This window comes from Nuphar pumila, chromosome 10 (assembly GCF_984573655.1).
Source record: "Nuphar pumila chromosome 10, dmNupPumi1.hap1.1, whole genome shotgun sequence".
Taxonomy (NCBI): Eukaryota; Viridiplantae; Streptophyta; class Magnoliopsida; order Nymphaeales; family Nymphaeaceae; genus Nuphar; species Nuphar pumila.
This window is the reverse complement of record NC_143258.1, coordinates 77,318,141-77,344,687: the sequence shown is the minus strand read 5'-3', so window position 1 is coordinate 77,344,687 and position 26,547 is coordinate 77,318,141. Positions and strand designations below refer to the sequence as shown.

At 43.2% G+C, this 26,547-nt stretch overlaps 1 protein-coding gene across 4 annotated transcripts in view; it reads left to right on the top strand.

Annotated features, from left to right (window-relative positions):
* CSTF77 (Tetratricopeptide repeat (TPR)-like superfamily protein) overlaps positions 1 to 26,547 on the top strand; it is an 80,057-nt gene that overhangs the window by 51,739 nt on the left and 1,771 nt on the right. The window lies entirely within an intron of this gene.

Sequence of the window (26,547 nt, the reverse complement as noted above, 5' to 3'; positions counted from 1 at the left end):
CCCCGACCTCTTTTAACTAATATATTTCCCCATTTCTCCATCCTTCTAACTGGAGCATCATTAGGCTTTGTCGAATATGTCCAAGCCACCGTAAACGATTCTCTCTCATCTTATTTTCAATGGGTGCAACACCTACCTTCTTACGTATCTCGTCGTTCCGAATCTTATCTTTTATTGTATTTCCACACATCCATCTCAGCATACGCATCTCAGCTACTCATTTTTTGAATATGATGTCTCTTGGCAGCCCAACATTCCGTACTATATAGTAAAGCGGGCCTAATAGTCGTCTTATAAAACTTTCCCTTCAACCACAATGGCATTCTACGATCGCACAACACTCCAGTTGCACTCTTCCATTTCATCCACCCAACCTTTATCCTATGATTTACATCTCCATCAATTTCTCCATACTTTTGAATGATAGATCCCAAATATTTGAAAGAATCATCCACCGGTATTTCGTGCTCACCAAGCTTCACTACACTCCCATCCAGGGTTACCGGAAGCGCCTACCTAAAAGGGGAAGCGCGCTTCGGAAGCGCGAAACGTTGCGCTTCCGAAGCGTGGGGGGGGGGGGGGGGGGAAGCGTCCCCCTTTTTTGGGAAGCGCGCTTCCCTTTAATGGGGGACGCGTTTCCCTTTAATGGGGGACGCGCTTCCCTTTAATGGGAAGCGCACTTCCCATCACGCTTCCCCTCGCTTCCCCCACGCTTCCCCTGTTTTTTTTCAATTTTTTTGTATTTTTTATTTTTTATTTTTATTTTTTTCGCTTCCCCTCGCTTCCGAGACGCTTCCTAGGTCGCTTCCGAGACGCTTCCTAGGTCGCTTCCGAGACACTTCCCGAATCGGTCCTAAGTGGTCCCACGCTTCCCCGCTTCCTAAAATTTTGAAAGTGCCTCGCTTCCCGTATCGCTTCCCGCTCCCGCTTCCTCAACTGGCAACCATGCTCCCATCACTACTTCGTTGCTTACTAAATCGACATTCCATGTATTTTGTCTTACTCTTACTCAACTTAAAACCTCTTGCTTCCAATGTCTGTCTTCATAATTCTAACTTAGCATTAACCCCAGCTCTAGACTCATCAATCAAAACAATATCATCAGCAAACAACATACACCGCGACACATTTTCTTGAATTGATCTCGTAAGCTCATCCATCACTATAGCAAATAGAAAAGGGCTTAAAGCAGAGCCTTGATGTAACCCAACCGATATAGGAAAATTGGTTTTCACCCCTCCACAAGTGCGGACATTGGTTACTACTCCTTCATACATATCTTTAATTATACTAATATACTTGAGAGAAACACCTTTCTTCATCATTGTCCACCAGAGAACGTCTCTAGGTACTCTATCGTAAGCCTTCTCCTAATCAATAAAAACCATATGCAAATCTTTGTTCCTCTCTCTATTTCTCTCAATAAGTTGTCTAAGAAGATGTATAGCTTCCATAGTTGATCTTCCAGGCATAAAACCAAATTGATTCTCCGATATCATGACAATCTTCCTCAACCTAGACTCAATCACCCTCTCCCAAAGTTTCAAAGTATGACTCATGAGTTTTATACCACGATAGTTTGTGCAATCTTGTATATCACCCTTATTCTTATATAGAGGCACCAAAGTACTCTTCCTCCACTCATTAGGCATCTTATTTGTCAGCCAAATCTTGTTAAAAAGATTTGTCAACCATTCTAAACCTTTCTCTCCCAAGCATTTCCAAGCCTCGATAGGTATACCATCTGGGCCAACTACCCTTCTTGATTTCATTATCTTCAAAACCTCTGCAATTTCTTTCTTTTGAATCTTGCGCATGAAGTCACGATTCATCTCATGAAAAGGAATTGAAAAGTCTCCAAGATCCTGAGCATGACTTTCATTAAATAGCTTATCAAAATAATCTTTCCATCTCTCCTTAATTTCCTCATCTTTGACTAAAACCCTTTGCGTTTCATCTTTGATACATCTAACCATACCCAGATCCCTCGATTTCCTATCTCTCATCTTTGCAAGCCTATAAATATCCTTCTCACCCTCTTTGGTATCCAACTTGTCATAAACCTCCTTATATACCTTATCCCTCGCGTTCCAAACTACTTTTTTAGCTTCCTTCTTTGCTATCATATACTTCTCCAAATTCTCATTATCACGATTTTTACTTAGATTTCTATAACACTCTCTTTTAACCTTAATAGCTAATTTGACATCCTCGTTCCACCACGATGTATCCTTACCTAGCGGTGCACCGCCTTTAGACTCACCCAATACCTCCTTAGCCACCTTTCTCATGCCACCCGTTATCTTATTCCACATAGATTCTGAATCCTCTTCGAGACACCAATCAACTTCCTTAACTACCTGCTCTACAAACATTCCTTGTTTAGCTTTTTTCAGTGCCCACCACTTAATTCTAGGATCTATCATATGTCTATCCCTTTTGCGGTATTGTCTAATTCTAAGATCTAAAATTAAGACTCTATGTTGTGTAGCTACACTTTCTCCCGGTATAACCTTACAATCGATGCAACAACCCTTATCTCTCTTTCTAAGTAGGAAAAAATCTATCTGACTCGTATTAACCCCACTTTTAAATGTTACTAGGTGAGACTCCCTCTTCCTAAACCAAGTGTTTGCTAAGATCATATCATAGGACAAACCAAAATCTAAAATCCTTTCTCCACTTTCGTTTCTTTGTCCTATACCATAGCCTCCATGGATACTCTCAAATCCATCCCTACTAATGCCTAGATGCCCATTAAGGTCACCGCCGATGAAAAGCCTTTCTCCATAAGATATCCTTTGTACTACTCCATCTAAATCTTACCAAAATTGACGCTTAATGGAATCATTTAAACCTACTTGAGGTGCATAAACACTAATAATATTAATAATATTCGTACCTAATACTAATTTAATAAGTAAAATCCTATCACCCTTCCTACGGACCTCAACTACATTATTTATAAACTCACGACTCATAACAATCCCCACTCCATTCCTATTCCTATTTATTCCTGTATACCAAATCTTATATCCCAAAGGTTCTATCACTTTTGCTTTCTCACCTACCCATTTGGTCTGTAAAACCCCATTTTAAAAATAAAAAAAAATAAAAAAAAATTGTTTGGACCCGGGTCGGGTCCGGACCCGACCCGGGCCCTTTTTTTTTAGGGTTTTAAGTAACCCGAGCTTTCGAGCGCCGCTCCTCCTCCCCTTTGGTACCGGGCGAATCAGGGAAACCCATCGAGGGTTTCCCCATTCGGTTGCCGCCTGTGCCTTTAAGAGAGGCGTTGGAGGGCGAGGGGAGTCACGCCTCCCTCTCGCAGCCCTCGCCCCCATTTGCGCCGATCTCCTCGCTGCTGCGGACGGCGCCGACGCCGGCCACCACTCCCAGGTACGCCATCCTCCCTCTTCTCTTCCTCACCCCCCACCCTCTCTCTGTCACCTCGCTGGTTGGCCGACAGGCGGCGCACGGCCCCTGCCGCGCCCTCCCACGTCCCCTGTGCCCTTCGGAGGGTCGACAGGGAGCCCTCGGGCCCTGTCGCCTTTTTCCCCCTTTCTTCTGGGGCTGTCGAAGAGCCGGCAGGGGCTTAGCCCCTGCCACTCGATTGTTTCTGGCAGAGGCTCAGCCCTGCTACTTTAGCTTTTCTGGCGGGGGCTCAGCCCCTGCCACATTTATTTTGCCGGCAGGGGCCCAGCCCCTGCCACCTTTTTATTGCCGGCAGGGGCTCAGCCCCTGCCACCTAATCGTTTCTGACTGTTGCTGGCAGGGGCACTTGATTGTTGCTGGCAGAGGCTCAACCCTGCCACTTTAGCATTTCTGGCAGGGGCTCAGCCCCTGCCACATTTATTTTGCCGGCAGGGGCTCAGCCCCTGCCGCTTCTTTGGAAATTGGTAGGGGCTGACCCACCTGCCGCCTCAGTATTTTTCGACAGAGGGCTCAGCCCCTGTCACCCCGCGGCTGTCTGCAGGCAAGGGCTCGCCCCTTGTCGTTTTTCTGATTTCGGCCAGCAGGGGCACACCCCTGCTGCCTCTCTCTTTTCCTATCGGCAGACTTGTTTTTCTATTTCTCCGCATAATAATTAACGTAGCACTGTTGCACACCTCGTATCAGACCCCCGCTCTGGCTCCGCGGCCCGAGCCTCGTATCATCTACACGCGTATACGTACGCAGCTGCACGACATCCTGAGGTAGGGGAAAGTCGCACGAAAAGTTTGTATGAACAAAATAAAATAAGACTTCGGAGATATACTAGTTATTTTACATACCTGCTTATCTGAAGAAGTATTGGCTGGTCAGAGTTTTACTCATTTTGTGGTTAGACTCATTCTAGAAAGAATGAAGTAGTTTAATTGGCATACCTATTTACGTGTAAGATTACTTAACTCGTGATTGTCTGTTCTGCATGCTTATTATTTTGAAACTGCATACTTAAGGTAGACTTTGTGTATAGACTCAATTCTGGAAAGAAAACCACTGCAATTACTATTATAACCAAACCTTAAGGCAGGTATGGTATAAATTTGACGAGAGGTCATGGAGAACCTTGAATTAGGAAATCAACACTTTATATAGATGAGTTAATGTTGGCCTCCACAGGCCAAATTTCTCAAAAGAGCAATACATGTCATTTATGAACCAAAAGAATCATAAAACATTATATGTTGCCCTCTCATCGTAGTCGTACCTCTAGGGAGGTACAATCGTACTTTTGGACAAGTACGTCCCATGTGGGTTACGATGGTTGGAGGATGAGGTTGTAGCAACCTCGATGAGTGCAATTAGCACAATGCTGAGATCACATAAATGGTGACTCTTCGCCTTCACAGGCAAGATGCTCGAGTGGGTTTGATAGACCAGAGCATGTAGGATGGGGCGGCGATTAAGAAAACCCCGTCGTACCCATCCGATCTTCACGGTTCATCAATGGAGAGGATGGATGGTACAAAGACTCCGATGGACAGGTTGTTAACAACCACCCCACGGGCAAAAGACTCGGTTTCCCCAATCATCGGAGTTAGGGGAATTGGGATTACCATAAATTATCCTAGGTGGTAACTCCCAGGCACTTTTGCAGAAGTTGGATGCATCCATGGGCCACGAATGCCTTTGGGGATTTACTCTTTTGGTCACTGACCGTCCCCTTAGGAGCGGACTCAGTCAGCCATCCGCGTTAATGAAAACACCTGACATAATAAACCCCCGGATCGGTCTCGACTGTTTCTACGTTTCGCGTCTGTGCGTACCCACAGGCCAGTTAATATCAGAACTTAAAGAATATCTTCATGAATAGTTGTAGATGACTGAGACTTACACTGCTTCAACTAACAACTCTTTGCACATATTACATCATTTAGAATAGACTACAATTGTATTAATTGCTTAAATATCATAACTGCTTATCTCATGAATGTCCTGTTTTATTTTCATTCTACTTGTCTGTTCGTGCACCTACTGGTTTGTTATGAAACTGACCCATTTCATGGGCAGGTGAGGAGTAGGACTTCACTGGCGGCCGATGGCGTGGTGCAATATGGATCAAGATTTATCTTCTTTCTGCTGGCGGCTTGGCTCTGAGTCTTTTTGGGGTCTTCTTTAGATTTATTGAACATTGGAACAAAATGCTCATTTTGTAATAAACTGCAGATTTTTAATCTATTGTCTTATTTCTTCAATTCCTTTAAGTCGTTGTATATGTGAATGATGATTTTCAGCTAACGTACCTAGGATTGTTGATTTGTGCTCCTTTCTAAATATCTTCCGCTGTCGTTTTTAAAAGTTAAAACTTTAAATCTTTGAAAGGTTTTTCGATAAGGTTTTTGAAATCACAAGTCGAAATTTTGGGGCGTTACAACTTGGTATCAGAGCCAGATCAGAAAGAGGTGAAATCTTGACTATTGAGCATCACATCGCGCTGTAAGTAAGTCATTGATATTTTATAGCATGTTTAGACTAAATTATATTTTTGTTTTATTCGTAGTACCGTTGGATAGATGGATCCGTTTACTGGTTCTAGTGGTAGTCGCGGTAGGGGCACGCGTAGAGTACGTGGCCGTTCCGTAAGGGAGAGGGACGGACATGAGATGTTCGGGGCTGGTTACTGGGCTAACCGCCCTCCTCTACCCATTTTTACGGATGAACAAGGCTTCCCACTACCGATCGCCTACCAGATACCCTTGGCAGCAACGTGGGCTGAGGTGCATGCTCGAGAATGTGGTTTCACGCCTTCACACGTTCGGGTGCACCATCAGACACCACAGGAGTCGTCGGGAGATTTTGTTCCCCCTGAGTTAGCAGAGGAGTGTGGTTTCTGCGGAGGAACAGGGCACACCATGGATGCTTGCCTCCACAAGGCCGAGCATGATAGCAAGATCACAATTTCGACTGCAGGCGAGCAACCGCCACCCCCAGCAGACCCAGTGGGCGGTGTATCACCCACATACACACCTGCGACGGATTCTTCAGATTATAGTCTTGGCTCACCGGAATATACCCCGGCGACGCCCCTTTACGGGCAGGAAACCTCCTACGAGGAGCCACTTCCCTTCACCCCTAAGCGCAGATTCAGGCGCACATGCAATAGAAGAGAATATCTTAGGAAGTACTCTAGCCGTCCCTAAGGGGGGGTAGCACTTATCCAGTTTTGTTGGAGTCTGTGAACTTATTTATAATTACGGAATAGAACTTTTGCTTATGTACCAGCACAACTGGATTCTAAATATTTGACTTTCGTAATAAAGATCTATGTTTTTGCCTTTGCTCTTATACTTATGCCTACTTGTACGTCTTTAGTATTTTTGACCTTAATCTTGGTTGCTTTTTAAGGATGGCGGGAAACTCAAGCAACAACATGGCCGATGAGTTGCGTGAGCAGAGGGGATTCATGATGGATACCCTCAACTCCTTAGCTGAGGCGATTCGTAACCAGGGTCGCCCCCATCAGGATCCGGGTTCCCTTGTTGGGAATGCACCAACTGCCACCTATGAAAAATTTCTGAAGCTTGACCCTCCTACCTTCTCTGGCAAGGTTGATCCTGACTTGGCGGAGAGTTGGGTTAAAGAGGTGGAACGGGTGTTCCAAGTGTTGTCCGTCCCTGACGATAAGAAGACGATGTTCGGGTCCTTTCGATTGAAGGACGACGCTCGCGAATGGTGGGACACTACCCGGGAGGTGCAGTTTCCAGGTGCTGAGGTAATTCCGTGGGAGGCCTTCCGGAGGGCTTTTCTCGGAAACTATTTCCCTCCTCATGCGAGGGAAAAGAAGAATGTGGAATTTCTGGAGCTGTGCCAAAGCAACTTAAGTTTGAACGAATATATCACCAAATTTCAACGGTTGGAGCGCTATTGTCCTCACCTATTCGAGGATGATCATGAGCGGGCCGGGAAGTTCATTCTCAGACTGAAGGAAGGACTCAGGCATAGGGTTCTCACCAGCATGCCCGCGACTTTTTCTGCGGCGGTAGCAGCAGCCACCTTACTGAACGAGGATTGGGAGCGTTCAAAAAATGTGTAAGCCAAAAAGTCACCCCAGACAGGTGGTGATCAGAAGAAGACCTTTTCCGGCGGCCCAGGGCAGCGGCCACCATTACCAGTGAAGACTGAGGGAGGGAAGAAGCAGTTTCCTCCAGCAAAGCGCCAACGACAGCAGGGCCATCCACCGTCCAGGCAGCCGTCTGGTGATAACTGCCCTAGGTGCAAGAGGCCTCACGTGGGACAATCTTGTCCGCGGGACACTGGCGGATGCCTGTACTGTGGCAAGATGGGCCATTTCATACGCGACTGCCGGAAGAAAGCAACAGATGACCTCAAGCGAACCGGCAACGTATCTCAGCCTCCTCGACCACCTCATCAGCAGCAACAGCGAGCACAACAAAGCAGTGGCAGAGAGTCGGGTCGAGTTTATGCAGCCACGGTCGATCAATTGACGAAAGGAGATCTCGTTCAAGGTACCATTCTTGTTGCTGATCAAGCAGCTTTTGCACTCTTTGATTGTGGTGCTACACACTCGTTTGTTTCAGAAAAATTCGTAAAACAATTGCACATAACTGTAAAACCACTTGATAACGCTCTAGACGTGTATAACCCCGTTGGGAAGAACACAGTTTGCACCACTTACATAGCTGGATTGGACGTAGTTGTGGCAGAGCGGCACTTGCCTGCTTGTGCTATCTTGCTTGAGATGACAGAATTTGACGTCATCCTAGGCATGAACTGGTTGCACAAGTATCATGCCAAGATATTTTGCCGTGATGGCAAGATCGTTTTATCACCTCCAGGCTCTTTGAGAGTAGAATTCAGAATTCTCAGACCGGTTCGAGCAAGTCGGATGATCTCGGCGCTTAAGGCACAGAACTTCTTGCGGAAGGGATGCACTGCCTTTTTGGTTAGTGTTATCCAGTCAGATCCAATGCCTATTCCCATCGGTGAGCTGGAAGTCGTTCGCGATTATCCCGACGTTTTTCTTAAAGAACTGTCGGGACTTCCACCGTCTCGTGAGGTAGAATTAGGAGCTGAAGAAGCAGTTGCAGGAGTTGTTAGATCAGGGATTCATTCGCCCCAACGTTTCTCCTTGGGGAGCTCCTGTGCTTTTCGTGAAGAAGGACGGGACCTTGCGTTTGTGCATCGACTATCGAATGCTCAACCTGGCCACAATAAAAAATAAGTACCCATTGCCGCATATCGAAGACTTGTTCGATCAGTTGCAGAAGGCTAAGGTTTTCTCGAAAATCGATCTTAGGCCTGGATACCATCAACTCAGAATTAGGAATGATGATATTCCTAAGACGGCTTTTCGGACGAGATACGGTCATTACGAGTTCACAGTCATGCCGTTCGGACTGACCAATGCCCCCGCAACCTTTATGGACTTAATGAATAGAGTATTCAAGCCATTTTTGGACACCTTCGTGATCGTGTTCATCGACGACATCTTGGTGTACTCAGAAAGTCGAGAGCAACATCGAGAGCACCTAACGATTGTGTTGGAGACCTTGCGAAAGGAACGTTTGTATGCCAAGTTCTCTAAATGTGAATTCTGGCTCGAAGAAGTTATGTTTTTGGGACACGTTATTTCTAAGGAAGGAGTGTCCGTGGACCCTGCAAAGGTTGAGGCTGTGCTTAGTTGGCGGCAACCAAAGAACGCACGTGATATCAGAAGTTTTCTTGGACTAGCGGGTTACTACAGAAGATTCATTCAGGATTTTTCTAAAATTGCGTCACCCCTGACGAAGTTGCTGAAGAAAGAGACTAAATTCTTATGGGACGAGAAGTGCGAGGCGAGTTTTCAGTTATTGAAGGAGCGACTTACCAGTGCTTCTATTTTGACCTTACCTTCTGGTAAAGGCGGATTCGTGATTTATACTGATGCAAAATGGGAAAGTAATCGCATACGCCTCTCGACAACTTAAAATTCACGAGAAGAACTACCCAACTCACGATTTAGAGTTAGCTGCGGTGGTGTTCGCATTGAAGATTTGGCGACATTATTTGTATGGAGAGCAATTTGAGGCATTCACCGATCATAAGAGCCTTAAGTATCTATTTTCGCAGAAAGAATTGAACATGAGACAACGCCGTTGGCTTGAATTCCTCCTCCTACCACCCAGGAAAGGCGAACGTAGTGGCTGACGCCCTCAGCCGCAAAGCACCGGAAGTTTCGATTATTGCCTTATTTGCTGGATGAAGGTTGGTCGAAGACCTAGCCTCTTGGGAACCTTTCGAATCACTCAAGGTTCAATCGGTCTATCCTACCTTGTTGCTAACCTGAGCTACTTGCGAGGATCATCAATGGACAGAAAACTGATGCACGCTACGAGAAGTTGAAGGCTCAAGCGATACTGGCAGATACACCTTTTCGTCTGAAGGAGGATGAAAGTATATGGTTGAAGGAGCGCCTTTGGGTTCCTAATGACCCAGTCCTTCGAGATGAAATTCTTGCGGAAGCCCACAAGTCTAGGTACACCATTCAACCTGGCGGCACGAAGATGTTCAAGGACCTAGAACGCAGTTATTGGTGGAACGGTATGAAGCGAGACGTGGCTGTGTATGTCTCGAAGTGTTTAACGTGTCAGCAGATCAAGATTGAGCACCAGAGACCCGGAGGGGTCATGCAGCAGATAGAGATCCCTCTATGGAAGTGGGAGGATGTTACCATGGACTTCATAGTCGGTCTTTCGAGGATGCGGAGGAAGCATGATGCGATTTGGGTGATCGTCGATAGACTCACCAAGTCGGCTCACTTCCTACCTATCCGTCTCAACCAATCGTTGGATAGTCTCGGTGATCTCTATGTTAGAGAGATTGTGAGATTGCACGGTGTTCCAATCTCGATTATCTCCGATCGTGATCCTAGATTCACTTCAAGGTTTTGGGGACAACTTCAGTTGGCGTTGGGCACAAAGTTAAAGTTCAGCACTGCGTTTCACCCTCAGACTGACGGGCAGTCGGAACGTACGATTCAGACCTTGGAAGACATGCTTCGAGCCTGTATGATAGACTGGAAGGGAGAGTGAGATTCCCACATCAGTTTGGCGGATTTCGCGTATAACAACAACTATCATGCGAGCATCGGGATGGCCCCATACGAAGCTTTGTATGGGAGACCATGCCGATCACCTGTTTACTAGGACGAGGTTGGCGAACGAAGATTGGAGGCACCTATAGTCTTGCAACACTATACTCAACAAATGCAGATGATTCGAGAACGACTCCGTACCGCTCAGAGTCGGCAGAAAAGCTATGCAGATAGACGCCGACGAGAGCTTACCTTCGATATTGGCAAGATGGTTTTTGTTAAAGTATCTCCGACGAAGAGCGTATTTCGGTTCGGGAAGAAGGGAAAGCTGAGTCCTAGATACGTCGGACCGTTCGAAATCCTGGAGCGGATTGGAGAAGCAGTTTATCGCGTGACGTTACCTCCGTAGTATGCTCAAATATATAATGTTTTTCACGTATCCATGTTGAGGAAGTATGTTCACGATCCATCGCACATCATTCATTATGATGATGTGGACATTAAAGGGGACTTGACATTCGAAGAAAGACCAGTGGAGATCGTCGACCGTCGTGACCAAGTGTTAAGATAAAAAACCATTTCCTTTGTAAAGGTTTGGTGGCAACATCATGGAATTGACGAGTGTACTTGGGAACCTGAGAACGATATTAGGGAAAAATATCCTGACCTGTATTTTGATTCTTCAAGGTAATAAATATTTCGCGGACGAAATTCTTTTAAGAGGGGTAGGATGTAAAACCCCATTTTTAAAATAAAAAAAAATAAAAAAAAATTGTTTGGACTCGTGCCGGGGTGGGTCGGGTCCGGACCCGACCCGGGCCCCTTTTTTTTAGGGTTTTAAGTAACCCGATCTTTCGAGCGCCGCTCCTCCTCCCCTTCGGTACCGGGCGAATTAGGGAAACCCATCGAGGGTTTCCCCATTCGGTTGCCGCCTGTGCCTTTAAGAGAGGCGTTGGAGGGCGAGGGGAGTCACGTCTCCCTCTCGCAGCCCTCGCCCCCATTTGCGCCGATTTCCTCCCTGCTGCGCACGCCGCCGACGCCGGCCACCGCTCCCAGGTACGCCATCCTCCCTCTTCTCTTCCTCACCCCCCCTCTCTGTCACCTCGCCGGGAGGCCGACAGGCAGCGCACGGCCCCTGCCGCGCCCTCCCACGTCCCCTGTGCCCTTCAGAGGGTCGACAGGGAGCCCTCAGGCCCTGTCGCCTTTTTCCCCCTTTCTTCTGGGGCTGTCGAAGAGCCGGCAGGGGTCCAATCACCCCTGCGACACTTTTTTTTTTATTATTTTTCGGCGGGGGCTCAGCCCCTGCCACCTAATCGTTGCTGGCCCATGCCACCTAACCATTTATGGCAGGGGCCCAGCCCCTGCCACCTTTTTATTGCCGGCAGGGGCTCAGCCCCTGCCACCTAATCGTTTCTGGCAGGGGCTCAACCCCTGCCACTTGACTGTTGCCGGCAGGGGCTCAGCCCCTGCCACCTAATCGTTTCTGGCAGGGGCTCAGCCCCTGCCACTTGACTGTTGCTGGCAGGGGCTCAGCCCCTGCCACTCGATTGTTTCTGGCAGAGGCTCAGCCCTGCCACTTTAGCTTTTCTGGCGGGGGTCAGCCCCTGCCACATTTATTTTGCCGGCAGGGGCCCAGCCCCTGCCACCTGTTTATTGCCGGCAGGGGCTCAACCCCTGCCACCTAATCGTTTCTGGCAGGGGCTCAGCCCCTGCCACTTGACTGCTGCTGGCAGGGGCTCAGCCCCTGCCACTTGATTGTTGCTGACATACCTGCCGCCTCGGTATTTTTCGACAAGGGGCTCAACCCCTGTCACCCCGCGGCTGTTTGCAGGCAAGGGCTCGCCCCTTGTCGTTTTTCTGATTTCGGCCAGCAGGGGCACACCCCTGCTGCCTCTCTCTTTTCTTATCGGCAGACTTGTTTTTCTATTTCTCCGCATAATAATTAACGTAGGACTGTTGCAGACCTCGCATCGGACCCCCGCTCTGGCTCCGCGGCCCGAGCCTCTTATCATCTACACGCGTAGACGCACGCAGCTGCACGACATCCTGAGGTAGGGGAAAGTCGCACGAAAAGTTTGTATGAACAAAATAAAATAAGACTTCGGAGATAGAATAGTTATTTTACATACCTGCTTATCTGAAGAAGTATTGGCTGGTCAGAGTTTTACTCATTTTGATTCTTTTGAAATTGCATGCTTAATATAAATTCTGTGGTTAGACTCATTCTAGAAAGAATCAAGTAGTTTAATTGGCATACCTGTTTACGTGTAGGATTACTTAACTCGTGATTGTCTGTTCTGCATGCTTATTATTTTGAAACTGCATACTTAAGGTAGACTTTGTGAATAGACTCAATTCTGGAAAGAAAACCACTGCAATTACTATTATAACCAAACCTTAAGGCAGGTATGGTATAAATTTGACGAGAGGTCATGGATAACCTTAAATTAGGAAATCAACACTTTATATAGATGAGTTAATGTTGGCCTCCACAGGCCAAATTTCTCAAAAGAGCAATACATGTCATTTATGAACCAAAAGAATCATAAAACATTATATGTTGCCCTCTCATCGTAGTCGTACCTCTAGGGAGGTACAATCGTACTTTTGGACAAGTACGTCCCATGTGGGTTACGATGGTTGGAGGATGAGGTTGTAGCAACCTCGATGAGTGCAATTAGCACAATGCTGAGATCACATAAATGGTGACCCTTCGCCTTCACAGGCAAGATGCTCGAGTGAGTTTGATAGACCAGAGCATGTAGGATGGGGCGGCGATTAAGAAAACCCCGTCGTACTCATCCGATCTTCACGGTTCATCAAGGGAGAGGATGGATGGTACAAAGACTCCGATGGACAGGTTGTTAACAACCACCCCACGGGCAAAAGACTCGGTTTCCCCAATCATCGGAGTTAGGGGAATTGAGATTACCATAAATTATCCTAGGTGGTAACTCCCAGACACTTTTGCAGAAGTTGGATGCATCCATGGGCCACGAATGCCTTTGGGGATTTACTCTTTTGGTCACTGACCGTCCCCTTAGGAGCGGACTCAGTCAGCCATCCGCGTTAATGAAAACACCTGACATAATAAACCCCCGGATCGGTCTCGGCTGTTTCTACGTTTCGCGTCTGTGCGTACCCACAGGCCAGTTAATATCAGAACTTAAAGAATATCTTCATGAATAGTTGTAGATGACTGAGACTTACACTGCTTCAATTAACAGCTCTTTGCACATATTACATTTGTTAGAATAGACTACAATTGTATTAATTGCTTAAATATCATAACTGCTTATCTCATGAATGTCCTGTTTTATTTTCATTCTACTTATCTGTTTGTGCACCTACTGGTTTGTTATGAAACTGACCCATTTCATGGGCAGGTGAGGAGTAGGACTTCACTGGTGGCCGATGGCGTGGTGCAATATGGATCAAGATTTATCTTCTTTCTGCTGGCGACTTGGCTCTGAGTTTTTTTGGAGTCTTCTTTAGATTTATTGAACTTTGGAACAAAATGCTCATTTTGTAATAAACTGCATATTTTTAATCTATTGTCTTATTTCTTCAATTCCTTTAAGTCGTTGTATATGTGAATGATGATTTTCAGCTAACGTACTTAGGATTGTTGACTTGTGCTCATTTCTAAATATCTTCCGCTGTCGTTTTTAAAAGTTAAAACTTTAAATCTTTGAAAGGTTTTTCGATAAGGTTTTCGAAATCACAAGTCGAAATTTTGGGGCGTTACATGGTCTCTTGTAGACATAAAATATCAATCTTTTTCCTACACATAACATCTACTAACTCTACCAACTTACCAGTTAAAGATCCTATGTTCCAAATGGCTAACCTAATTTTATGGTCTTGGACTAACTTCTTTACCCCCACCCGTCCAACAAAGTGAGGGAACCCTTGCCTATTTGACACCACACCCGGGCGCCGGTGTGACGCGTCGCTTCCGGGCGACGACCTAGCAACCCTTGCCCATTTATCACTGCCTCCGGGCCTATAGAGTACAACGCGTCGCTCAGTAGGGAACGCCCCAACGAAATTCTCATATTGATTTCAAAGACACTAAAAACACAGGTAAAATTCTCAGAAGGCAACGATGAGTGGAGCTTCAAGTTTGGGTCTGCAGGGCGAATATGTGCTGAAGGATCTTCTTGAAAAACATACATATTGCCTTGCCGTTTTCCTCTAGCGAACGTCTTCTTCGTGCAGAGATCCTTGACAAGAACAGAAGAGGAAGTAAATTTAACTGAGGCTTTGATATCATCAACAAGTTTAGAAACTGAAACAATGTTTTTCTTGATGTTAAGAACATAAAGAACTTTTGAAAGGTTGATAGAAGATTCAGACAAGGGTATAATGGAGTTTCCAATATGAGAGATAGAGTGGTGTGATCCATCCCCAGTAACTATACTACTTCTACCAATGTAAGGAACAAGTTTTAGGAGCTTACCGGCGTCACTAGTAACGTGAGTCGCTGCGCCAGAGTCCATGTACCAAGTACCTTGCTCATTCTGTTTCAGATTCAGTTCTGCTAAAGCTGACATCAATAACTCCTTTACTTCTCCACTGGTCCTTGTACTGTTTGTGCCTCTTTTTGCTTCAGTTTGTGTCGATTTTCCTTTATTTTGGGGATTGAACCAACAGTTAGCTTTGATATGCCCCTTTTTATTACATAGAAAGCAAGTAGGAATTGGCCTCTGTCTTTGTGGATTGATATATGTGTTGGGTGTAGGCAATAATCCACGACCTCCTTGACCACTTCTCCCTTGTCCTCCTTTTCCCTTGATATCATAGCTTTCTCGTCCTCATGCATAAATAATCCCTGTAGCAAGAACTTCTTGTGCCACAGTATGCATAGATGATTCTTCAGAAAATCCCTTTAGGTTCATCTCATATTGTAATAATTTTGCACGCAAATCTTCAAAGTTGGACAACTCAGGTAAACATAACAAGGAAGTAACAATCATATGATAGTCGGGTCCAAATCCACTGAGAGTTTGTTGTACCAAATCTTTATCAGTTACTGCACATCCAACAACTGCTAGTTGATCCGTGATAACCTTCATTTTGTTCAAGTATTCCATGATGGTCATGAAATCCTTTCTTAACATTGAAATTCTCTTTTAAGAAACATAATCCTGGCCTGAGAAACCTGTGAGTATGTCTGAACAAGTCTGTTCCAAAGTTGCATGGCAGTGCAGTCATCTGGAATTGCTACGAGCACCTCTTGTGACAGTGTCGATGTAATATAAGCAACTAGCGCTTGGTCTCTTTTCATCTAAGCTACAAATTCAGGATTTCTAACATATACCGTAGTAGATTCTCCTTTGTTGTCCCTTTCTTCTCGTGATATGAATGTTAGAAAACGACTTTGAATACATTAGGTTCAATAATGAACCAATACACATGCACATGAAGTGCGGATATACCCACTAAAGGGGAAAACACAAGCACATAATGTGCTAACACATAAACCCATGAATGGGGCAAAAATGCCTATAAGGCATAAGTTAATATTATTGAAGAGCAGAAGGGTGTAACACCCATTACAATGGAGCAAAAGCTCCTACAAGAAGTAGTGAATACAAAGGGGAAAGCCCCTATTTATGCACAAAGAAGAGAGGAAAAGGAGAGGCCAAAAGGGACTCCCCATGGAGACGTTGGGAGCCCCCAACGGTCACATTTGTGACCGTTGGAGGCCCCAACGAATCTATGTGGGCCCCCCACTTGCGTGAAATAAAAAACAGGAAAAATAAAAAAAATATAAAATATAAACTAATTCTAAAAAATAAATAGTTGTTTTCTAAAAACAACTATATAGTAAATGCAAAAAGACAAAAATACCCCTACCGGGTATTGCACACATATATGTATATATTTATATATATATATACATATATGTGTACGAGTACACATATTTTAACAATGAACTCGGGAGGAACTGGAACAGATCCATCCAGATGTTCGGATAGATCCTGACTCTTAATGAAAGGTATGATTTGCCTCTTCCAGGTCAAGAAGTTACAATTGTTTAATTTTTCAGACACGAGTTGACTGAGGAAGCTTGAAGAAAGGACCGACTGAGTAGGAAGTGAATCCATGTTTCACAGTATTAAGAGTGTGTCCAACACAATCTGTCTACAGTTTCTGTAACTTTTTTTTTTTTGCAGAAACTAATTCAGGTCAATGGCTGATTTAAAACAGATATTGAATATCTATCAGATTTCTGATTTTCAGAAGAGAATCAATACTGAATATGAAAACCACAAAAAATGTGAATAGGAATTCACACTCGGTATTGACGCAGTGCTTTCAAGCTAAAAGCGATAAAATGGTAGAAATGAGGGTAACGTCAGATCTGCCTGGTCAGATCTGATCAGGGATGTAGCTGGATCAAATAAGACCCGAATTACGTGATTAGATCACACTCTGATCGAAAACAATAAACAATATATATTGACGACAGATTGAAGAATGATAGAAGGGATTCAATAAAGGGGTTGAGATCGAAAACCTGAACTGAGTTAACTCAGAGAAATTAGAGAAGAAAGTTTGATCAGATCTGATTAATGTCAGATCTGATCGAGATCAAGAGACAAAGAAAAGATAAGGTGAGACAAATCTGATTAACCTCAGATCTGATTACCGTCAGATCTGATCGAGAAGAAAAATGAGGAATAAATATTCAGACGAGGTTGAGGAAACATACAAAAGAAAAAGAAATTTTCTTGACTTCGAAGAGAAAATCGAGAAGAGACAGGTCTTTCAGACGTACTTTTGAGATCGATTCTAGGTCCAGCTGTAGCGTGACTCTGATACCATGAAAGATTTCCAATGCTCAAATCCTTCCACGCGTGAAAGTTGAGAGAGAGAGAGAGAGAGAGAGAGAGAGAGAGAGAGAGAGAGAGACTGCAGAGAAAACTGATACCCTAAATTGTATATGGGTCGGCTGCTATTCTAATCCCTTTATATTAACATACTAATACAAAGATTAGGGTACTTAAGTACTCTTATTACAAGAGAATAAATTACACAGTGCCATTAATGAAATGACAATGATCACAGGTCTGGATCTCCTGACCCGTGACCCGTAACAAGGGATACACTTCTTTTCAGGCACCTCTCTCCTCTTCCTCCCTCTCGGCTCCTCTCCGCCCTCAAGCGCTCGTGGCCTCAACCGACACCCCCCTGTGCCCCTGCTCACCCTCTCTGTGTTCACCCGCTCTCCCCTTCTGACCGACCTCCGACCTGCAGCTCGTCGGAGCCCTCATCTGCGACGCCAACCTCGCTGCCCCCTTCTCAGGTAACTCTTTCTTTCTCCTTCCGCGTTGTCTTCTTCCTCTTTCTCTTTCTCTGTCTCCCTTCGTTGTCTGCTTCTTTTTCTTTTCGGCAGGGGCGCCGCCACTGTCGCCTGAGATTTCCGGCAGGTAGGGCGAAGCCCTGCCTTCCATTGGTCTGGCGGGGACTTTGCCCCTGCCTATTTCCTTTCTGCTCGCCCTCTGACAGGCCCGCAGGGGCCGAACCCCTGTCACCTGGGCCTTTTTCCGATAGGTCGGAAGGGGCCGAGCCCCTGCTGCCTTCGGTTCCTCTGACAGGCTGTCAGGGCTATGGCTCCACCGCCTCTTTTTGACAGGATGGCTGGGGCCGAGCCCTTGCTGCCTTCGGTTCCTCTGACAGGTCGACAGGGTTATGGCCCTGCCGCCTCTTTTCGGCAGGCCGGCAGAGCCCTTCGACCTTTACCTTCTCGGCAAGGGGCTTTGCCCCTGCCCTTTGTGTCTTTCCCGGTAGGCAGGGGCAAGGCCCCTGTCGCCTCTCTGTCTCCCTCTTTTGTTTCGGCCGGTAGGGGCGATGCCCCTGTTATCGTTGGGATTCCTTCGGCAGGGGCTTTGCCCCTGCCCCTTCTTTTTTCCTCGGTAGATAGGGGTTCGCCCCCTGTCTCTGCCCTTTTCCCCTTTTTTGGATGTGTCAGGCAAGGGTTTTTCCCCTGCCTCCTCATAGTTGCTCAGGTAGGGGCGAGGCCTCTGTCGTTTGAACCTCCCGTCAGGTAGGGCAGTCGAATGTTAAAATATATATATATATATATATATATATATATATATATATATATATACATTCGTATATATATAAGTATATATATATACATATATGTATATATATATATATACTATTTCTCATTTAGATAAATACCCGATAGGGGTATTCTTGTAAAACCACATATGTACCCTTTTCTTTTTTCTTTTTTCTTTTTTCCCTTTTTCCTTTTTCTTTTTTCTTTATTTTTTTTCCTTTTTGTAATGACCACAAGGGGGCCTCACACTTGTAGTCGTTGGGGCTCCAACGATCAGATTTCTGACCGTTGGGGCTCCCAACGACTACAAGGGAGCCCCCCTTGTGGTTCCTTTTAGTGCTTCCCTCCTCTATAAATAGAGGAGGTCTTCCCCTCTTAAATGTATGGGTTTTTACACCCCTCTCTCTCTTTCTTCAATAAATCCAACTTATGACTTTAAGTCATTTCCTATATTTGTGAGGTTTTGTGTGTGCACATTTGGTGTTTGTGTTCTTGGCTCTTGTAGTCACTCTTAAAGAGTGACTTTTGCTCTATTGGTGCTTCCGCCTCTTTTCATTACATGGTATCAGAGCTCGGTTGGTGATTGGGCTTCTCTTTTGACATCTTGGAAAGCGTGCCTCTCAAAGTTTTGAAGAAAGGAAGTATATTTGGTGCCGATGGAACGTGACTCTAAAGTGGAGCTCTCTTTCAAGCTAAATGAGTCCAACTATCTCATGTGGGCCTCCGCTATGGAAAATCATCTAAGAGGTAAGAAACTTTGGGGTTTTGTTATGGGGACTACTCCCGAACCCTCTCTTGTTCTTACCAAAATTGAAAATGAAGTTGAAAAGGCTTTAGATGGCGATGAGCGCATCAAAGCCATTAATGAACATCAATCCAAAATCGAGGATTGGGAAAGCAACCATGCCAAAATCTTGGCATGGTTTATGAACAACGTAGATCTTAAAAATTGTGCCAATATTGCCAAGTTTAGAAGAGCCAATGAGGCTTGGTTTTTTCTTAAGGGTATGTATACCCAAAAGGATCTTGCTCGGCAATTCTTTTGCCAAGAAAAAATTCGTTCCACCAAACAAATGGATATGCATGTCCGGGACTACTTTAGCTCTCTAACTCCTCTTTGGGATGAGCTTGCCCTTCTTGAGCCCAAATGGGTTGCTCCACAAGACATTGAACTAAGAAGGGAACAAATTGAAAAGGAGCACTTTTTTCAATTCCTTCATGGACTTCGCCCGGAATTTGAACAAGTGAGGGCATCTCTTCTCCATAGAAGCAAAGCCCTACCTATTGAAGACGCTCTTGCCGAGGTATGTCAAGAAGAAACTCAACTTGGCTTGAGCATTAGGAATGATGAAGTTTTGGCCGTTAATAGGCCCGGATCAAATGTTAAAGCATATAGACCTCCCCACTTTAACAAAAATATCAATGGGCCTAGAAGGGGAATAATATGCCATTATTGTAATGAACCGGGTCACATTAGACCGGCTTGTCCAAAACTCCAAGGTAAAGTTGCCGTGGTTGGGGAAACTTCTCCAAAGAAGGACGAAAGTACCAAAGAAGGAGATATCAAAGAAACTCTAAATCACATCTCCGAAGTTCTTCAACATCTTCTCAAGACTTCTCCTTCAATATCCGGGGCCGCCATTGCCTACTCTTCATCTCCTCTAGGTATGTAGATACTAGACTCCGGTGCTTCTTTTCATATGACATCTCATAAAAATTCTCTTTCAAATATTTTTTCCGAACCTATATCTTCTTGTGTTTCAACGGCCGATGGTACATCACTAAAAATTGAAAGTATTGGATCTCTTGATTTCAAAAACTTCTTTGTTCCTAAAGTAAGAATTGTTCCTAAAATAAATCTAAATCTTTTTTCCGTATCTCAAATCACCGATCATGGATGCCAAGTCTCTTTCTCACCTAAGGATTGCACCGTGCAGGATCTCCAGTCAGGGAAGCTGATTGGGCAAGGCCATAGAAGGGGTGACCTCTACTTTATGGATTTTTTGACTCTCCCATCTAAGGCATCATGCAATCTTGTAAAAGACAAAAGTATTGGAATATGGCATGAGAGACTTGGCCATCCAAATTTTGTAAAAATGTCTCTTTTTCCGTTTTTGAACAATACTTGTAAAGACAATCACATGACTTGTAAAGATTGCATTTTTGGGAAATCTAAAGCTATTCCATTTCCACAAAGAAGTTACTTTACCACTCGGCCATTTGAACTTATTCATTCCGATGTGTGGGGACCTTCCCCTATTTTATCTAAAGGAGGTTTTTCGTATTATATGGTATTTATTGATGATTTTACTCGATTCACGTGGATTTACTTCCTAAGTCGCAAATCCGAAGTTTTCTCCTTCTTCAAAGAATTTCATGCAATGGTCAAAAACCAATTTTTGGGAAATTTATCTATTCTTAGATCCGATTCGGGAGGCGAATATATGTCCAATGATTTTCAAAAATATTTAAAAGAAAATAGAAATTTTCACCAACGTTCTTGTCCCAACACTCCACAACAAAATGGACTTGCGGAAAGAAAGCATAGGCACATAATAGAGACTACAAGAACGTTATTAATCTCAAGAAACATTCCAAAATCCTTTTGGGCCGAAGCGGTTCTAACCTCTACATATCTTATCAATAGGACCCCTTCGTCCTCTTTAAAAAATCTTTCTCCATTTGAAAAACTTTACAATATGTCTCCCGATTACAAAAGACTAAGAATTTTTGGATGTAAATGTTTTGTTTTAACTCACAAGAATGATAAACTTTCCCCTAGGGCTATTGAATGCATTTTTTTGAGATATGGCGAAAAACAAAAAGGGTATAAATGTTTTGACATACTTAAAAATAAGCTTTATATCTCTAAAGATGTCACATTCCTTGAAGAGGAAAGTGGTTTTTCGCACCAACCGAATGAAAAAATTGATTATTCATTCTTATTTGACTTATTGCCTAACGAAAACATCATAGATGATCATATTGATTCTAATGAATCTCTTAGTGAAGATCTTGTTGAACATCCAAACGATGATCAAAACCTTGAAGAAAATGTTTCAAGACAAATTCAAGTCTACTCTAGAAGGAATGAAAGGAATCCTCCTTGTGCCCTTGAAAATTTTTCCCAAAATGAGTTCACCGAAGAGACTTCTCAAAGAAGATCAAATCGGATTTCCAAAATACCAAATAGATTTGTTTCTTATGATTCTTTTTCGCCTAATTTTCGAGCATGCCTTCTTGCTCTTCACTCTTTTCATGAACCATCTCATTACAATGATGCTAAACAATATGCTCATTGGAATGAAGCTATGCAACTTGAACTTAATGCTCTTAAAAAGGTACAAACTTGGGAAATCATTGATCCTCCCAATGGAAAGAAACCCATCGGATGTAGATGGGTTTTTAAAGTAAAAACTAAGAGTGATGGTTCATTGGAAAGGTATAAGGCTAGGTTGGTAGCCAAAGGATATGCCCAAGAGTATGAGGTAGATTATGATGAAACCTTTGCCCCCGTTGCTCGAATGACTAGTGTTCGAGCTCTTATTGCTATAGCCGCAGTTAAAAAATGGCCAATTTTTCAACTTGATGTTAAAAATGCCTTTTTGAATGATAATTTAAATGAAGAAGTGTATATGGAACCACCTCCAGGTATGGATTTAAATGAAAAAATTTTGAAATTAAAAAAGGCTTTATATGGTCTTAAGCAAGCACCTAAAGCTTGGTATGATAGGTTTAGTAACGTATTAATAAATTTAGGATTTTCTTCTTGTTATACTGACACTGCTCTTTTTGTGAAAAGAACATGTGACTCCATTATTATGCTTCTGCTGTATGTTGATGATATGATCATCACTGGGAATGACAAAAAGGGAGTAAATGATGTTAAGTCTATGCTAAAAGATACTTTTGATATGTCTGACCTTGGTTATTTGCGATATTTTTTAGGTATTGAAGTGGCTTATTCCGAACGTGGATACATCTTATCTCAGATGAAGTTAGCTGCTGAAATTTGTACCAAATCAGGAATATCTGATGAAAAGAAAGTTGAGACTCCCGAAGTTATCAATGCAAAACTTAGACTTGAAGATGGTGTTCTTCTTGAAGATCCAACTCCCTACCGTCAATTAATTGGATCCCTCACTTATCTATCCATCACCCGTCCTGACATAGCTCATGCGGTTCATGCAGCAAGCCAGTTCCAGCACACACCTACCACGGTTCATATGGCGGCCGTAATGAGAATTGTGCGATATATCAAAAACACCATCTCAAAGGGACTCTTCTTATCCTCTTCCTCATCTCTTGAATTGACTGCTTTTACTGATGCTGACTGGGGAGGCAATCCCAATGATCGTATCTCAATTACGGGTCTTTGTATCTTTTTAGGTGAATCTCTCATCTCGTGGAGATGCAAGAAGCAGCAGAAAGTCTCCTTATCATCTACTGAAGCTGAGTATCGGGCTATGGCGATGACAACTATGGAAATCGTATGGCTCAGAAGTCTCCTCGCTGACATGGGCGTCCTCATTTCCACTCATACCAAGCTCTGCTGTGATAACAAAAGTGCGATATACATTGCCAGCAATCACACCTTTCATGAACGGACAAAGCATATCGAGATGGATTGCCATTATGTTCGAGACGAATATCTCAGAGGGACTATCTCATTACCATATGTTACTTCAGAATATCAGCTGGCTGACTTCTTCACCAAAGCGCTTCCAACTCCACGATTTATGTTCCTCCTTAGCAAACTTTCGGTCTTCTCCGCGTAAAGTTTGAGGGGGCGTGTTAAAATATATATATATATATATATATATATATATATATATATACATTCGTATATATATAAGTATATATATATACATATATGTATATATATATATACTATTTCTCATTTAGATAAATACCCGATAGGGGTATTCTTGTAAAACCACATATGTACCCTTTTCTTTTTTCTTTTTTCTTTTTTCCCTTTTTCCTTTTTCTTTTTTCTTTATTTTTTTTCCTTTTTGTAATGACCACAAGGGGGCCTCACACTTGTAGTCGTTGGGGCTCCAACGGTCAGATTTCTGACCGTTGGGGCTCCCAACGACTACAAGGGAGCCCCCTTTGTGGTTCCTTTTAGTGCTTCCCTCCTCTATAAATAGAGGAGGTCTTCCCCTCTTAAATGTATGGGTTTTTACACCCCTCTCTCTCTTTCTTCAATAAATCCAACTTATGACTTTAAGTCATTTCCTATATTTGTGAGGTTTTGTGTGTGCACATTTGGTGTTTGTGTTCTTGGCTCTTGTAGTCACTCTTAAAGAGTGACTTTTGCTCTATTGGTGCTTCCGCCTCTTTTCATTACATCGACCTGCCTCTCGGTCCTCATTAGGCACGGGCGAAGCCTGTGCCGTTTCCTGGTTTCGACACGCCCCTGCTCCTCTGTCTTCTCTCAGGTGGGGCTGGGCCCCCTGCCTCCTCGGATTTGTTTGGCAGGACCTCGCCCCTGCCTCATGCATGCTTTCGGCAGGCAGGGGAGAGGCCCCTGCTGCCTTTAAGTTTCTGGTCCCTTGCCTCTGTTTCTTTTGCAGGCCGGACAGTTGGCAGAGGCTGCACCTCTGTCTCTTCTTCTTTTATTTTTTCGTACTAACATGTCGTACCTTCGCAGATTTCGCAATGGAGCACGCTCGTGCCTCGTCGCCTTAGCCCGTCCTCACTTACGCTCGCCGTCATACGCAGAACCGCAACCCCGCCAAGGTAGGAGAATGTTACACAAAAGGGCAGTAGATGAACTAAATTAAGTTGAAATAATTAAAATAGCCGTGCTAGATATGCCTAGGCGTACTTTATTTCCTTCCTGTACTTATCTGCCTTGCGTATTTACTTGCCTGTACGCTTATTGGTTGAGGTATGGTTTCATATCTCGTGCCTTATTTGCACATTTACTTGCTTGCTTAGATATTTGATTGATGTATGGTTTCGTACCTCGTGCGTTATTTGCACATTTACTTGCTTGCTTAGATATTTGACTGATGTATGATTTTGTACCTCATGCCTTATTTGCACATTTACTTGCTTGCTTAGATATTTGACCGATGTATGGTTTCGTACCTCGTGCATTTTGCTTATGCATCTTTTGCTTAATGTGCGATTTTGCACATCGAGTATTGCTTAGTACTTTGCTATCACGCTATAATGTGCGCATGCTCGCAGTTATGGTATACAAGTAAATGCAGCTTTTTATAAGGATGCGAGTTGTGCTTATGCACAACAGTGTTTTTAAAAGGATTTCTTAAGCGAATCCAGTTTTCAAATGCACCATTTTGCAAAAGCAAAGATTGAAATTCTTGCAGGTTGCGAAAGTGCAATTAAGTTTTCCCAAGTCGGCATTTTCGAAAAGAATGTTTTACAACTATAATTTGATAATTTGATATGACTCAGAAACTCGAAAAAGGGTTACAACCAGTGTTATAAAAAATGCGCCTTGAGGCGTGGCCTTCTGTGCCACAAGGCACAAATTTTTTTTTACAACAAGACTTCTGAGACATAATCAAAAATATTTTTGTAGGTTAATCTCATATATTTTCCAGTTATTTCAGTTATGTAATTAGTTTCTTAGTATATTACTATATTTTAACTTTTGTAGGTTAATCTCGTATATTTTTCAGTTATTTCAGTCATGTAATTAGTTTCTTAATATATTTTAACTTTTGTTGGTTAATCTCATATATTTTCCAGTTATGTAATCGGTTTTTTAGTTACTTTTATATGTTAATCTCATATTTTTTTAGAATATAGGTTAATCTCATATATTTTTCAGTTATTTCAGTTATGTAATCAATTTCTTAGTATATTTTAACTTTTGTTGGTTAATCTTGTTACAAAAACTACGAGCAAGAAACAACTGAAGGAAACAATAAACAAGAACGATCAAACCAAACACAGCAAGAACACATATTTACATGGAAAAACCTCTCCTCAAATCTGAGAGAGAGTAAAAAACTTTATTGCTCTTTTTCGATAGTTACAAGAGAGAAAGAAAAAAAAGAATTTATACAAGGCAAGGGCGACAACCCTAAACCTAAACAAGTCGGGTCTGATCCATAAGAAATTGGGTCTCAAACTTAAGCCCAAGAAAAAAATTCTTCCGGGGAACACTTTTGGAAGCTTTCCAACGAACACGAACACGTGATGACCAATCTCCAAAAGTCCAAGAGCACTATGATTCTGATACCATGTAAAGAATAGAGAGCTTTCAAGCACATGAACCAAATGCCCATCAAAGAATCCAGAATGGACAAGCACAAATGCCACTGAGGGCACACACACAAATGCCACTAAGGATACACACAAAGTAGGCACAGAATTTAAAAATTAATATTCTATTGATCCAAGTATGCAAAATGCATACCTACAATGGGGTAGACACCCCTTGTTTATACATACAAGACAGAGCAAAACTAGCTGTTAGACTGGTTCTAACATCTAGATTTCTAGCTGTTAGAATGACACAGTCTAACAGCTAGTTTTCTAGCTGTTACACTGTCTAGCACATAGTCAACAGCCTGTTGACTCTAGAAAATACAGAAAAAAAGAAAAAATAAGATACAAAAAAGATTATATATATGTATATATATGTATTTATATATACATATTTGAATATGTATACATATAGATAAATATATATATATATATATATATATATATATATATATATAGACAAATAAATAATATGTATATATACATATACATACATTTTAAAACCTACATCTGCACCCACATCTATGTGACAGCATGCTAGAAGTCTATTAGATTTTTAGAACAGTTATGAAAAATGGAGTCAATTTTTAGGTTTGCAGGATGCGCCTCTCCTAATGTACAAGGGAAAGGATTCTGGTCCCTCACTTCTAATTTGTGCGGGAATAAAAGCTTTTTAAAATACAGATAAAATTTCATTTGTACT